Raw genomic sequence first — 12427 nt, forward strand, 5'->3', positions numbered from 1 at the left:
CCAGAGATGGGAATCGAACCTCCAACCTCTTGCTTAAGGGATGAGGTGCTGAACCACCACACCAACTCTAGTGGTTGAATTTTTGTAATTCGTTTCCTCTTTTCGGGGCATGTGCATGCTTCTTGCTAATATTTTTCATGTCTGATAGGTCCATATTTTAGAAAATTATTTCTAGAAACATCGGAGCCCATTCAGTATCGTTTTTGTTTGTGAATGTTAATGCATCTTGTGTAATCATGTTGTATTATTTCCATTGATTTTGAGTTTGTGACATAGAGATGGACGACTAGTTTAGGTGTTGCTATGAAATGTTGCTCCATCTTTTCACACATAAGAAATAATTACTTTTTTAATGCTAATGGTATAGTTGAAAACAGTACAATTGCCAATTTTAGTCTTGTATTTCTAACGTATAACAATTATTTCAGATAATCTTTTGAAGTTAATTAAAAAGGCATACAGTTAAAATAGAATGGAGAGAGTGCCACCAACCTAAATTAAGACATGTAACAATTAGATCGATATTGAGCACGAAAAAAGAAGAAGAAGTAGAGATGTGCTCCCAGCCAAATCTAGGAACCATAAATAATGATTAAGCCAGCAAAGATAGTGATGGCCTGAATCATGTCTATTAATTAAGGGTTTAGAGGGTAATTAACAGTCCTTTTAATGTTTACTGTCTAGGCAATATTAAACCAAATGTCCATGTCGAAATGCTAGGCCTAATAAAGCTTGTAGAAATATTAATTCTTGATGCCCATTTATTATTATTCTTTTTGACTTAACTAAGGGATGTTATCAGTATAGTATTCTTTCCAATCCCAAGCATTCATCATTTTGGCAAATTAATTTTATTTCAAAATATTTAACTTACCATTTCAGTGGAAAGACGGTTTATTTAGTGAGAACTCAACGACAGAGAGAACGACTCAAATAAATGCTCTCCTGATTAGTATTACTAGTAAATGAAATACCCCTTTTAATGATGAGAGTAAAAATTTAAAATAAAAGATGGATAATATGAACCAGAGCTATAGTATCATTTTGTTTGCACATCTAAACAGTGGCAGACTTAGAATTTAAGGATTATGAATGCTCAGGAGATTCAAATACATATATTAACACCCAAAACTTTAAGGTTCCGTCACGAAATAAAAACACCCAGCTATCTTTTTTATTTCATGGGTGCTTTTCTCCAATTTATATCAGCTTTTATACATTTATTATATATTTATTATAACTATTCTGCGTTGAGTGTAATGCATGCCGGAGTGCCATTTTTTTGAACCTAGGTCTGCTCCTGCATCTAAGCAGGGACGGACCTAGGTGGGTGTCAGGCGGTTCACCTGAACCCCCTAGGCAAAATATTACGCGATATACATATATAGGGTAGATTTTCTATATTTCAATACACATATTACTTTACTTTTGAATCCCCTGAACCAAAGATTAGAGGTAGCTTAGTGGTTTTGGGCGTGCTATTTGGATCATGATATAGACCCCGGCATTTCAGTTTTGATTCTCACTGGGCACGTATGTTATTTAATTTTAAACTTTTATTGGTCAACTAATAGTAGGGGCAATTCTTTTTCAAACCTCTGAATCCGTGACTGTATCGATGTGTACAAGTAGATGGGAGTCACATCAATATTATTTCCAGACACATACATTGGTGGACAATAATTGGAGAATAGTATGTCAAAATGCCAATTATCTGTTCACCACCTTGGCATGTGATTCCTGATCAATAATGTTTCTTACATCATGACCATACAGATCGACATAACCATAGAATTTTGATACGTATATTAGTTTATGTGGCTGAAGGAAAGTGAAGTGGACTAATGTCTAATGCTATCTTTGTCACCATCATCATCATCAAGTCACAGTGTTACACCACAATTTATTTGAGGCTGTTATTAATAACTAGTGAGTTCGGTTTTTGTTAACTAGATCAGGTAATATCACATTGAGTGCATTTGGTTAATTATGTTATGATCGAATACACTTTGCTATCTAGATTCTACTAGATGCTACATCTCGTGAGTCTTTAGCTTGATACAAATGTATAGACAATGAGGTCATATACTGATAAAATTATATGATAAAAAGTATTATTCGATATTTTTGATCAATTTTTTTTTTTTAAATGATATATTTTATATTTAATACGAATTTATTTTTAAAATTTTAATGATATAATTTACAATCAGCCAATATCTATCTACAAATGGGTTATCAATAAATGGGCTAACCTGGTATATGGTCTTCTCCATCATACTTGGGCTAGGGCCTACAAAACAGCCTAACATTTGTGTTTAAATGGCTATGGGCTTCTTCTTATGGGCCGAGTAGTATTTGATCTTCCCCATGAAACTCCTCCTTTCCATTTTACTGACACTTGTAAACATTCACAAAAGTAAGGGTGTCAATTGGGCTGGGCCGGGCAGGGCCGGGTCAATCACAATTGGCCCGTCACTTTTAAGCAGGTTGTGGGCCGGTCCGGATCTAGGTCAGGTTAACGGGATGGTCCGGTTTCGGATCCAACAGTAATATTTTTAGAAATAACCCGGGACCAACCCAATAAACCTAACCCCGTCCAACCCGTGTAAACCCGATCAAAAATTCGGTGAAAACTTAAAAAAAAATTAAAATGATTTTTCTTCAATATGCACTATATATACCCACCTATATACATTTTAAATACGTTAAACAATATACACACAATATATATACACTATATATGTAGTATATACTACATTAGAATTTTAAAAACATATACACAATTACACATGTAATCATGTATACGACTATACATTAGTTAAATATATTTACTACCTTAAATAAAACATATACTACAAGATATATACTAATATATATATATATATATATATATATATAACAATATATACACACTATATATATATATATATATATATATATATATATATATATATATAAATTTATAAAACACATACACATGTATACGTTAAATATATACTCTTTTAGAGTCTATATTCTATATATACACATATATACGTACCATTCAATATATGTACTACTTTAAATAAAACATATACTACTAGATATATACTAATTTATATATACTACAATATATACACACACTATATATAGTGTTAAATAATAATTTATAAAACATATACACATGTATACGTTAAATATATACTCTTTTAGAGTATATAGAAAATATATACACATATATATGTACCATTCAATATATGTACTATTTTATATAAAACATATACTACAAGATATATACTAATTTATATATACTACAATATGTACACACACTATATATATAGTTATATACTATTTTATAAAACATATACACATGTATACGTTAAATATATATTCTTTTAGAGTTTATAGAAAATATATGCGTACCATTCAATATATGTACTACTTTAAATAAAACATATACTTCAAGATATATACTGCAATATTATATATATACTAATTTATAAAACATATCCACATGTATACGTTAATTATATACTCTTTTAGAGTCTATACTCTATATATACACATATATACGTACCATTCAATATATGTATTATAAATAATATGCTACTTAATATAATAAATTAATAATACTTGAGGTTTTGAACTTAAAAGAAATTTATTTTTTCATTATGTGTATATATGGTTATATGTTCGTTATGTTTAATTGTCTATTACTTAGTGTAAAACTTGATAGTAAATTAGTAATAGATTAAAACTAAGTATTTAATTTAAACTAGAAATTCAATTTAAATCATTAAATGGAAAAAAATTACAAAGTAAGGAGTGAATGAATGTTATATTTTATTGATTGCAAAATGATTCAAAATTTATAATGTGCATGAATAAAAAATCGACAAAGCTTTCATCATTTTTTTCAACTCATCCATGTTAACATAACGGGAACTGGTATAGGATAGTCAAAATCAATGGGGGCAAAACCATGCATTGGACTTGATTCTGCTGAGTTCTCCCTTGAAGTCATAATTTCTTCAAGTTTCTGTTCGTCTTTCGGCTCCACCCCCATTCCTTAATTTCTTCGTTCCGCTCTAATCTAATCTCTAAGGCAAACTAAAATATACATAGCATTACTTCCCAATGAGTGTCGGTTGTCTCCAAGCTGTTGTCGTCCCTGACTAAGAGTGCTCTCCGATGCAACAGTTAACATTGGAACATTCAATATATCTCTAGCTAATCTTGAAAGCACAGAATATTGTGTTTCATTATTCTTCCACCAATCCAACGCGTTGATCTGTCATCTGCAATCCTCTAGCGATGTTCAAAGATAATACTTAAGTTTTTCCTGATAAGTTATTGTATAAGTTCTTGTGGGCTGACTAGGCTGGATCAAACCGAGCCAGGCTGATTAAATGGGTCAGTTTGGGCTGAGTCAAATCGGCCCGTTTTACAGGTTTACACAAAAGTGACCTTATATTTTGATAAATACCAAGTGAAAGCAGCTCATTATGTAACACATATTAATGAACACAATATGTCAAAAGACTAATTTTAGGTTTTTAGCCCCACTACTTAAGATACGTTGTTGACTTCTACTACAGATAGAAGAAATAAAACAGACTGGTACATTTTCTTTAAACAATAAGCAAATGTCATTTTTTTTGGTCACTATAGATTTATATTTTGTTCTTACTTTTAAAAGCTATGCAAATAAAGTCTTTGGGACTGACAAAACATAAAAGTACCATCTAACATTTATAAAATTTTAAATTAAAATGAAGATAATTTGATGTAATAAAGCTTCTGCTATGCGCATTGTTTATGAAAGAGTTCGATCACAAGAGTCTATTCTATGCAGTCTTACCTTGCATTTCTGCAAGATACTTTTTTCAAGGCTTGAATCTGTAACCCCCTAATCACATTACAACAACTTTAGGAGTTACTCCAAGACTTCACTTCTAAAATTTGAATTGTTTATCTAGAGTTTTCTTATAGAATTTTCAGTTTGCTCGATCTTTAGACTGAGGTCTGAATGATGATCATTAATTTATTAATCTAGTAAATAATTACAAAATAATTGTCCCAAGAACGCTGCTTTCCAAAAGAAATTTGTCCCAAGATAAGACACAAAATACTGTACTTAACTTTCTTCAAAGTTCCTTTTAACCAAGTGTTCAAATGACACTGTTTGGGCTCAGCAATGACGTATTTATAATTTTTAGATGAGAGTACTGTTCACACAATTAACCATGTTTCCACAAATCGACCCAAGTAGGTACTACTTATAAAGGCAGAGGTTCACAATTCAAGTCTTTATAAAGGGGAAAACTTATGTACGTAATTGAACAAAAGTTGCCAAAGACTAAGGTTGGTGCTTATATAATTATCCCCATTCGAACGACAGATTAAGAAATAAAGCAGACTGATACAATGCAAGCAAAAACAAATTCAAATATCAAACCTGAAAAATTATCAAAAGTTGTAACTACTAGAAAGCAACAGACGAACTCATCACAATTACATACGTACGTACTAGTTATAAATTACTACTCATTATATATGCTCATGATCCCTCTTCTTTCCCCATTGTTGCACACACAACCTAATCTTCTTAGCTGCAGCTAAGTATTCCACCGCCTGAACTGGTTCAAGTATGCCCACAATTTCCTTCAACTTATCAGCTTCTTCCATTACCCCCGCCATGTGTTGGCTATGTTCATCTAATGCTTCATCTGCTTCCTCACACTCATGATCATTACTATCCTTATCACAATTATCATCTCCCTTCTTCTTTTTCATCATCTTCCCCGCGAGTGTCTGATCAACCATGTCCTCATGCAAGTTAGCCATCTTAATTCGTTGAAAGTTTCCTCTCTTCACGAATAGTCTTGCCTTGCAACTCATCAATCATGCTGATCAACTGTTTCCCTTTTATCCCACTGAGGCCTCCTGCTTTCGATAACCCTTCACGAAGGTGCTGCGTCATAAGTGATGACCCCGTTTCCATACCACTGATAGCATATATAAGGCGGATGAAATTAAGAAGAAGGTCTACATCCAGCTATCCATATTGGGTGAGTTTTTATGTTCCATCTGTTTCACCTTTTTGGGCCTCAGCTGCAGCTTCTTCGAGTTCAGTGAGTTCTTCATGTTGAAGATTTTTCCATGCACAGTGTAAGTATTTCTCTTCCTTAAGATCGGTGCGCTGACATTTTTCTTGTTCAAGAATATTTGGTGCTAGTTAACAAGTTGTTTCACGGATCGGATAAGTTAGTGGAATATATAAAAGGATCAATTATCTGAAAACGACAAAAAATTCTTAGGGTGGACAGACAGAAATACGTCAAAGAACAGCTGAATCTAGTCTATCCCACCGACTCATTAATTAGGGGTCGGTTGGAGAGATAGTGTTATCAACGAATAGGAATAAGTAATATGATAAGCAAAAGAAAAAGAAAAATAAGATGAATATATAGATTTATGTGAAAATTTTTTATGGGAAAAATTGGCGAACTATTGTTGGTATAAACTGTGAATCAGATTAGAGCAGATCATGTCATGGGATTATCACTACTAAAAAGTCTTGTTTTAGCCATGGACGTTCCTCACTAATCAAGATTTAGTGAGGGCAGACATTGCTACAAGGTGTCTTGCTAATTTAAGCCTTACTAATTATTAGTGAGGGAGACCCTCATAAAGTAGTGACGGACTCCGACATTCAGTCATTGCTATTTGATCTCACAATTTTCCCCAAAAATATAATATAGTGAGGGATGTCCCTTACTATATTAAAAATATAAATAATATTAATTTATAATTTTGTGAGGGAAGGCCCTTGCTAAATTAAAAATATATATAATATTAATTTATTATTTAGTGAAAGATTTCCCTTGCTATATTAAAAATATATATATTATTAATTTATTATTTAGCGAGGGATGACCCTTAGTACATGAAAATTAATAAAACTTATAAATTTAAATATGCTTCGCTAAGTTAAATAAAAAATTAATATAATATTTGAATATTTTGAGGAAGATAGCTGCACCTTGCCAATATGGTGTTATTAATAGTTTTTTACTGCACTAAAACTCAATATTTAAATAGAAAATCAGCGTACAATCAATATTAACCAGCAAAACAATAAGAAAAACTCTTCCGAAATAATTCAAACATTAAAATTAAGTAATCAAACTTCATATATATATATATATATATATATATATATATATATTCATCCAATTTAAACCATATGTAAACAAGTATAAAAAAATTACACAAACAATTACTAAAACAATTTTTTTCAAACATTCCAACCTAACATAATTCAAACCTAAAACAACAACATAACCTAATACTCCATTCCATCCTCATCCTCTCCACCATCATCATCAGAGCTAGGGGCGGAGAGCGAGGAAGCTTGATTAAGATATTTACTTGAGCCTTGAGTTCTTTGACGTTTGACTTAAATGTCGTCCTACATCGCTTCTCCTCTATCCTTCTTTTTCTTTCCTCTCGTACTTCCTAAAATGCTCCTGAACTTTCTATCGCATCTCCTCAAGCTACTCATCTGACATGGTGGCAGAACTCTCTATATCTTGCAATCCACACTGAAGACGGTAAAAGTTCTTCTCAAAACAAAGACGGTATGCCCTTTCCTTACACATGTCACCAACTACATCCATCTAGCAGGAGAGAGTTTCTTCCTCTGATGGCATGATTGGATTGCCTTGGTCATCTGTCGATCGACTTCTTTTGAGTTCTTCAATTGCTTGAATGTATCGATTCTGTTAGTAGAATTAATATATAATAAATGATATAAAATAAATTTCAAGTAAGATTTGAACTTACGCAAGTATCTTATGCCCGTGTTTCTACCCAAACTTCTTTTCATCTCTAATTTTCATATGGTCTTTCTTACGTATCTCTTCACGAGTGGTTGGTCTACCAAAAGATGCTTCTTGCAAATGAAACATAGTGAACCACAAGTGCATAAACACATTTTAAGCAATTGCTTTAGAACACAAGTCCATATAACACATATTGGATGCATCAGAGCAAGAGTTGCAAATAAAAAAATTTTGTGCCAAATGAAAATTAAAAGGAAATTTCTCAGCATCACTATCATTATTAATCCTCCTGAAAGTTTAAGCTCATCTGCTAAAAATGGTTGTGATATACTGTCATGCATTAACACTGCAAAAAGATAGCAGATAACATAACAAATATATGGATTATCACTTGTTATCATACATTACATTATCGTCAGTTGTACCAAGATATTCTTGATTGTAACAAGTGCCATTACAACTAAATTAGCCACTTGTCTCACAAAATTCACAACTGTCCTATATTTAGTTTATGATCGCATATAGACAACATGAAATATACCACCAACGAATTTGATGGGATGAATGATATTCTTACACCTTTAACTAGAGATCTCAAGTTCGAGCTCTCAAAAATAAAATTACTCTTGGAAGAAAGCGTTTCTATCATCCACGCAAGACAAATATGGATTAGTAGAGAGGGTAGGCCTCTAAACGCATACAACAAAAAAGATAATTTGAAATATTTTTACCTAACAATTTTACCCACCTCAAATCACATAACATAACTAAATGGCCAATTCACTTTCAGGACTCATATGAGAATGGAAAACTAGAACATTTATACATAGGTGGATGAAGAATCGTGAATATAATAATTTCTGGCTGACCATGTTCCGAGAAAAAAAAAGATAATTTTGGAGAAAGGACGAACATGATTAAAGTGGCTATACATACAAATCTATTTACGGATGTATATAATAGTATCTACAAAGGAATTAGTTCACCTCCCCAGCTTTTTTGCCTTCATAATCAAGCTAGTAGTTGTATATAGCAGTAAATAACATGTTATTCTCAACTCACCTTAGATTGCACCTGTTCACCTAATAATTTCTATCATCAGAATAACCCCACAAACTTTTTTCATTAATTATGTTGGAGCAAGAAATCAACCCACAACTTACTATATAACTGGGACACATTTTCCTTCTCCCTCCCATCTAACATAATTCAAATTTAGCTAAAGAAAGAAAGAAAAATGTACTTCAACTTAGTCTCACCCTTTCTTTTCTTGCCCCAATTCACTTGCACTTTTGCTCAAGCGCCTGCTATGGCTCTAATGCCACAAACTCAACCTTCTGCTCCGGCTTCACCGCCACCAACTATTTCTTCTCCTCCGGCACCAATATTGTCCCCAATTGCAGCCTCTGCTCCGGCTTCAGGACCACCTTGTCCGCCAAACGTGATAAAAATCAGACACTAAAAAATACCCAAAATAAAAATTGAGAAAATATCTTTCCAAACAAAAGGCACGTAATTACTCAATCAGCAAAGTGAAAAGTACCCTTAATATGAAAAGAACAGTCTCAATCAGCAAGGAGAAGTAATCAAAATCCAACCCAATGGCCAACAAGGTGACCTCGAATCTTCTAGCAGTAGTTCAAATAGTGACCGAATTAGAATGTAGGGTTTACTGATGAAATTAGAATTGAACCCAAACTCTAGTGAAAAGTATTTGAAAAATATGGTGGAAAATAATGGAGGGAAGTGGGTGAACCCAAATCTGCACAGTTTTAATTTTTAGTAAAAATAATTACCTAGGAAAAAAATGGTGGAAAATCTGTGGGAAAGAAGTTGGAACACTTTAAGCCACATTTTCTTTTATTTGGAGTATTAATTTGACCCAAATTCTTCCCATTTTTTTTTTAAAATTAAATAACAGCTACCACTAACCTAGTAATTTCAATTAATTTATTAATTCACTAAAATTATGACACGTAATTGATAAAAATAAAATTATTTTATTTCTTTATTTGCCGATTGGAACTTTTTATTTGGTGTGTCAGGATATGAAAAATTATTATTGAGTTTTCTTGAATTTTAATTATTTAAGTAATTCTTTAAAAAAAATAGAAAATAGGGAGGAAATTATAATGTAGAGAATCAAACCTTCACCAATAAGGTGGCAGTTCAGGCTGACAATCAACTGAATTATTTAAATTTTTTTTATTGTTTAATTAATTGATAAATCTTTTAACTAATCGTAGAAGGTTACTTTTATTTCTGATGAACTGAGTATGGTTTCAATATTTCCTCATTACTTTTATTAATTGAATAGAATTTTTTCTATGGACAATTTTATCTTGCTTTTGAAATTCTCAATAAAAAATTTTAAATATTGAAAGTTGAAATTGCTGATAAAGTTAAAAATAAAGGTAGTGACATCAATTAAGATCAAATAATTTTTTAATTTTTTTTTGATTAATTGGGAATTAATATTCTTAAGGATAAATTAAATATAAAGAATTAATAAATTCTGGAGGTTCATTTTGATGAACTTATTTTTTTTTTTCCTTTAATTTAATGTAACACCAAGCTTAAATTACCATTTCAACTAGCTTAAATTCTTGTCACGTGAAATTATGAGTAAAATTAAGACTTGATAAATATATGAAGAAATACATTTTTATTTATAGTTAATTATAGCATATATGTTCATAAACTCATAAAAATGTTAATGTTTTTAATTTATGATTTTTTCGAGCTATAGTTATTTTATATATTTAATCATATTATTATGTAAAATATTAAATTATTTGAGTTTGGGCCCGAGATTAGCACGGGTCATGTAAAACTAGTTATTAAAATATGTGTGAATCAATACTAACATTAATCAATGAAGTATTTATTAAGAATGTCATTAAAAATTAAATTGACTTTTGATTGACTTTTTAAGAAGTATTTTTTCACAATATTAATATGAAAAATAATTACATTAAACCTGATAGAACTTTTCTTATAGTTATTTGTCAAACTGTCTTTTATAATGCAAATTGTGAGATGTAAAAAAAGAAAGGAGCCAGTATAAGTTGGTATTTCATTTTAAAATAAAATGTTTTGATTGTAAACCGGCCACTGTTACTAAAAGTTTTGCTAAATAAATATAACAATGAAGAGTTGAGATATAAAACTCATGAACACCCTTATATGTGAATTGCAAATTAATGATTAAGTAAATTCATATAAAAAGGAAAAATTACATTATTGAGTTAGAGTTATTGAAAAGGCGAATTTTGTATCTTATTTTATCTCTAAAATATTGATTTTTTGAAAATATTTGTGGATTACGATACTCCACCCAAAATATATTAGGATAGTATACATTATGAGGTGTATTTTTTAAATCTTTTTTGTATTTTTGGATAATACTTTATTTTAATCCTTTGATCGTGTGTGTGTGTATATATATACATATATATATATATATATATATACATATATATATATAAACATTTTTTTGTAAAAATATGAATTCTTGCAAAAAGTTTTGGATTATAATAATTCCTAACCAAAGTAAATTAGGATAATACTATTCTGTGGTGTTCTTTGACAATTTTATCTTAATTTAACTTAAATTTTCAAGGGTATAAAAGTCATTCAATATTTGAAGGATATTTTAGTCAATCAACATTCATATTCATATTTTTATAATAGTATAGATAAATAGATAGATATGTTGATAAATCAATAATAATTCTTATAATTATTATTAATACACTTACACTTAGTACAGTTGTCAAAATATATATAATATATCATTCACTAATATTACTTAATGATATCGCTAATATAGTTAAAATTAGTACAATTGTCAATGTATAACTTAACAGTCAATAATATTTCTAAAAAAATCACTAATAAACTTTACTTAGTTTAACTATCGTATAAGTTAATCAGTTAATATTATTTTAATAAAGATATTAAAGTTATTTTTTTATGTTGTTGTAATTATTGATAGATCAATCAATTAATAATATTTCGTAGTGTATATCTACTTAGTGTAGTTATCAAATTTTGTGGTTATAACATTTTTAAAAAGTATGATATATATATATATATATATATATATATATATATATATATATATATATATTTGTTATGTGTACAAAATAATGTAATTTAATAGTATGAAAAGAAAAAAAAATAAAGCAATTATTGAGGGATCAAAACAATTGATATCATTGGTATTATTTTTTCTCCAAATCGATAATATGGTTATTTATTAAATACTCAATTTTACATATTTAATTTAGTGAGAATCTTCCCTAACTACAATGGAAAAAAAAACACAAAATAATTATATGTATGCATTAAAGACTCCTTAGATAGCTTATATTTCATTTTCATTTATTTTTTATTAATGCATTGTTACTAGCTAAAAAAAATTAAAATTATATTTAAATTTTCTTTGAAATGTGAATTTATTTGTTGTTATTTAGCGAGGGAAATCTCTCGTTATAACAAATTTAATATTTAGTTTTTATTATCATCGTATTATAGTAAGGGATGCCCTTCTTCGCCTTATAAACAAAACGAAAATTAAAATATTGAAAATTATA

The 12427-nt window shown here is 29.9% G+C and overlaps 1 long non-coding RNA gene and 1 other non-coding gene across 3 annotated transcripts; both read right to left on the minus strand.

Annotated features, from left to right (window-relative positions):
• Window positions 1–5448: 5448 nt before the first annotated feature.
• LOC107861165 lies at window positions 5449–6326 on the minus strand. The gene has a single exon (XR_007052318.1). It is a non-coding gene; the product is annotated as a protein DOG1-like 1 (transcript).
• An 807-nt stretch (window positions 6327–7133) lies between these two features.
• On the minus strand, window positions 7134–9687 carry LOC107861164. Of its 2 annotated transcripts, XR_001671756.2 has the most exons (4): window positions 9373–9678; window positions 9089–9256; window positions 7831–7939; window positions 7134–7750 (listed from the first exon to the last, which is right to left on the minus strand). It is a non-coding gene; the product is annotated as an uncharacterized LOC107861164 (long non-coding RNA). The 2 variants fall into 2 exon arrangements; XR_001671755.2 differs by having other exon boundaries at window positions 7831–9287; window positions 9373–9687.
• Window positions 9688–12427: the final 2740 nt, after the last annotated feature.

This window comes from Capsicum annuum, chromosome 2, assembly GCF_002878395.1.
Source record: "Capsicum annuum cultivar UCD-10X-F1 chromosome 2, UCD10Xv1.1, whole genome shotgun sequence".
In the NCBI taxonomy this organism is placed as follows: Eukaryota; Viridiplantae; Streptophyta; class Magnoliopsida; order Solanales; family Solanaceae; genus Capsicum; species Capsicum annuum.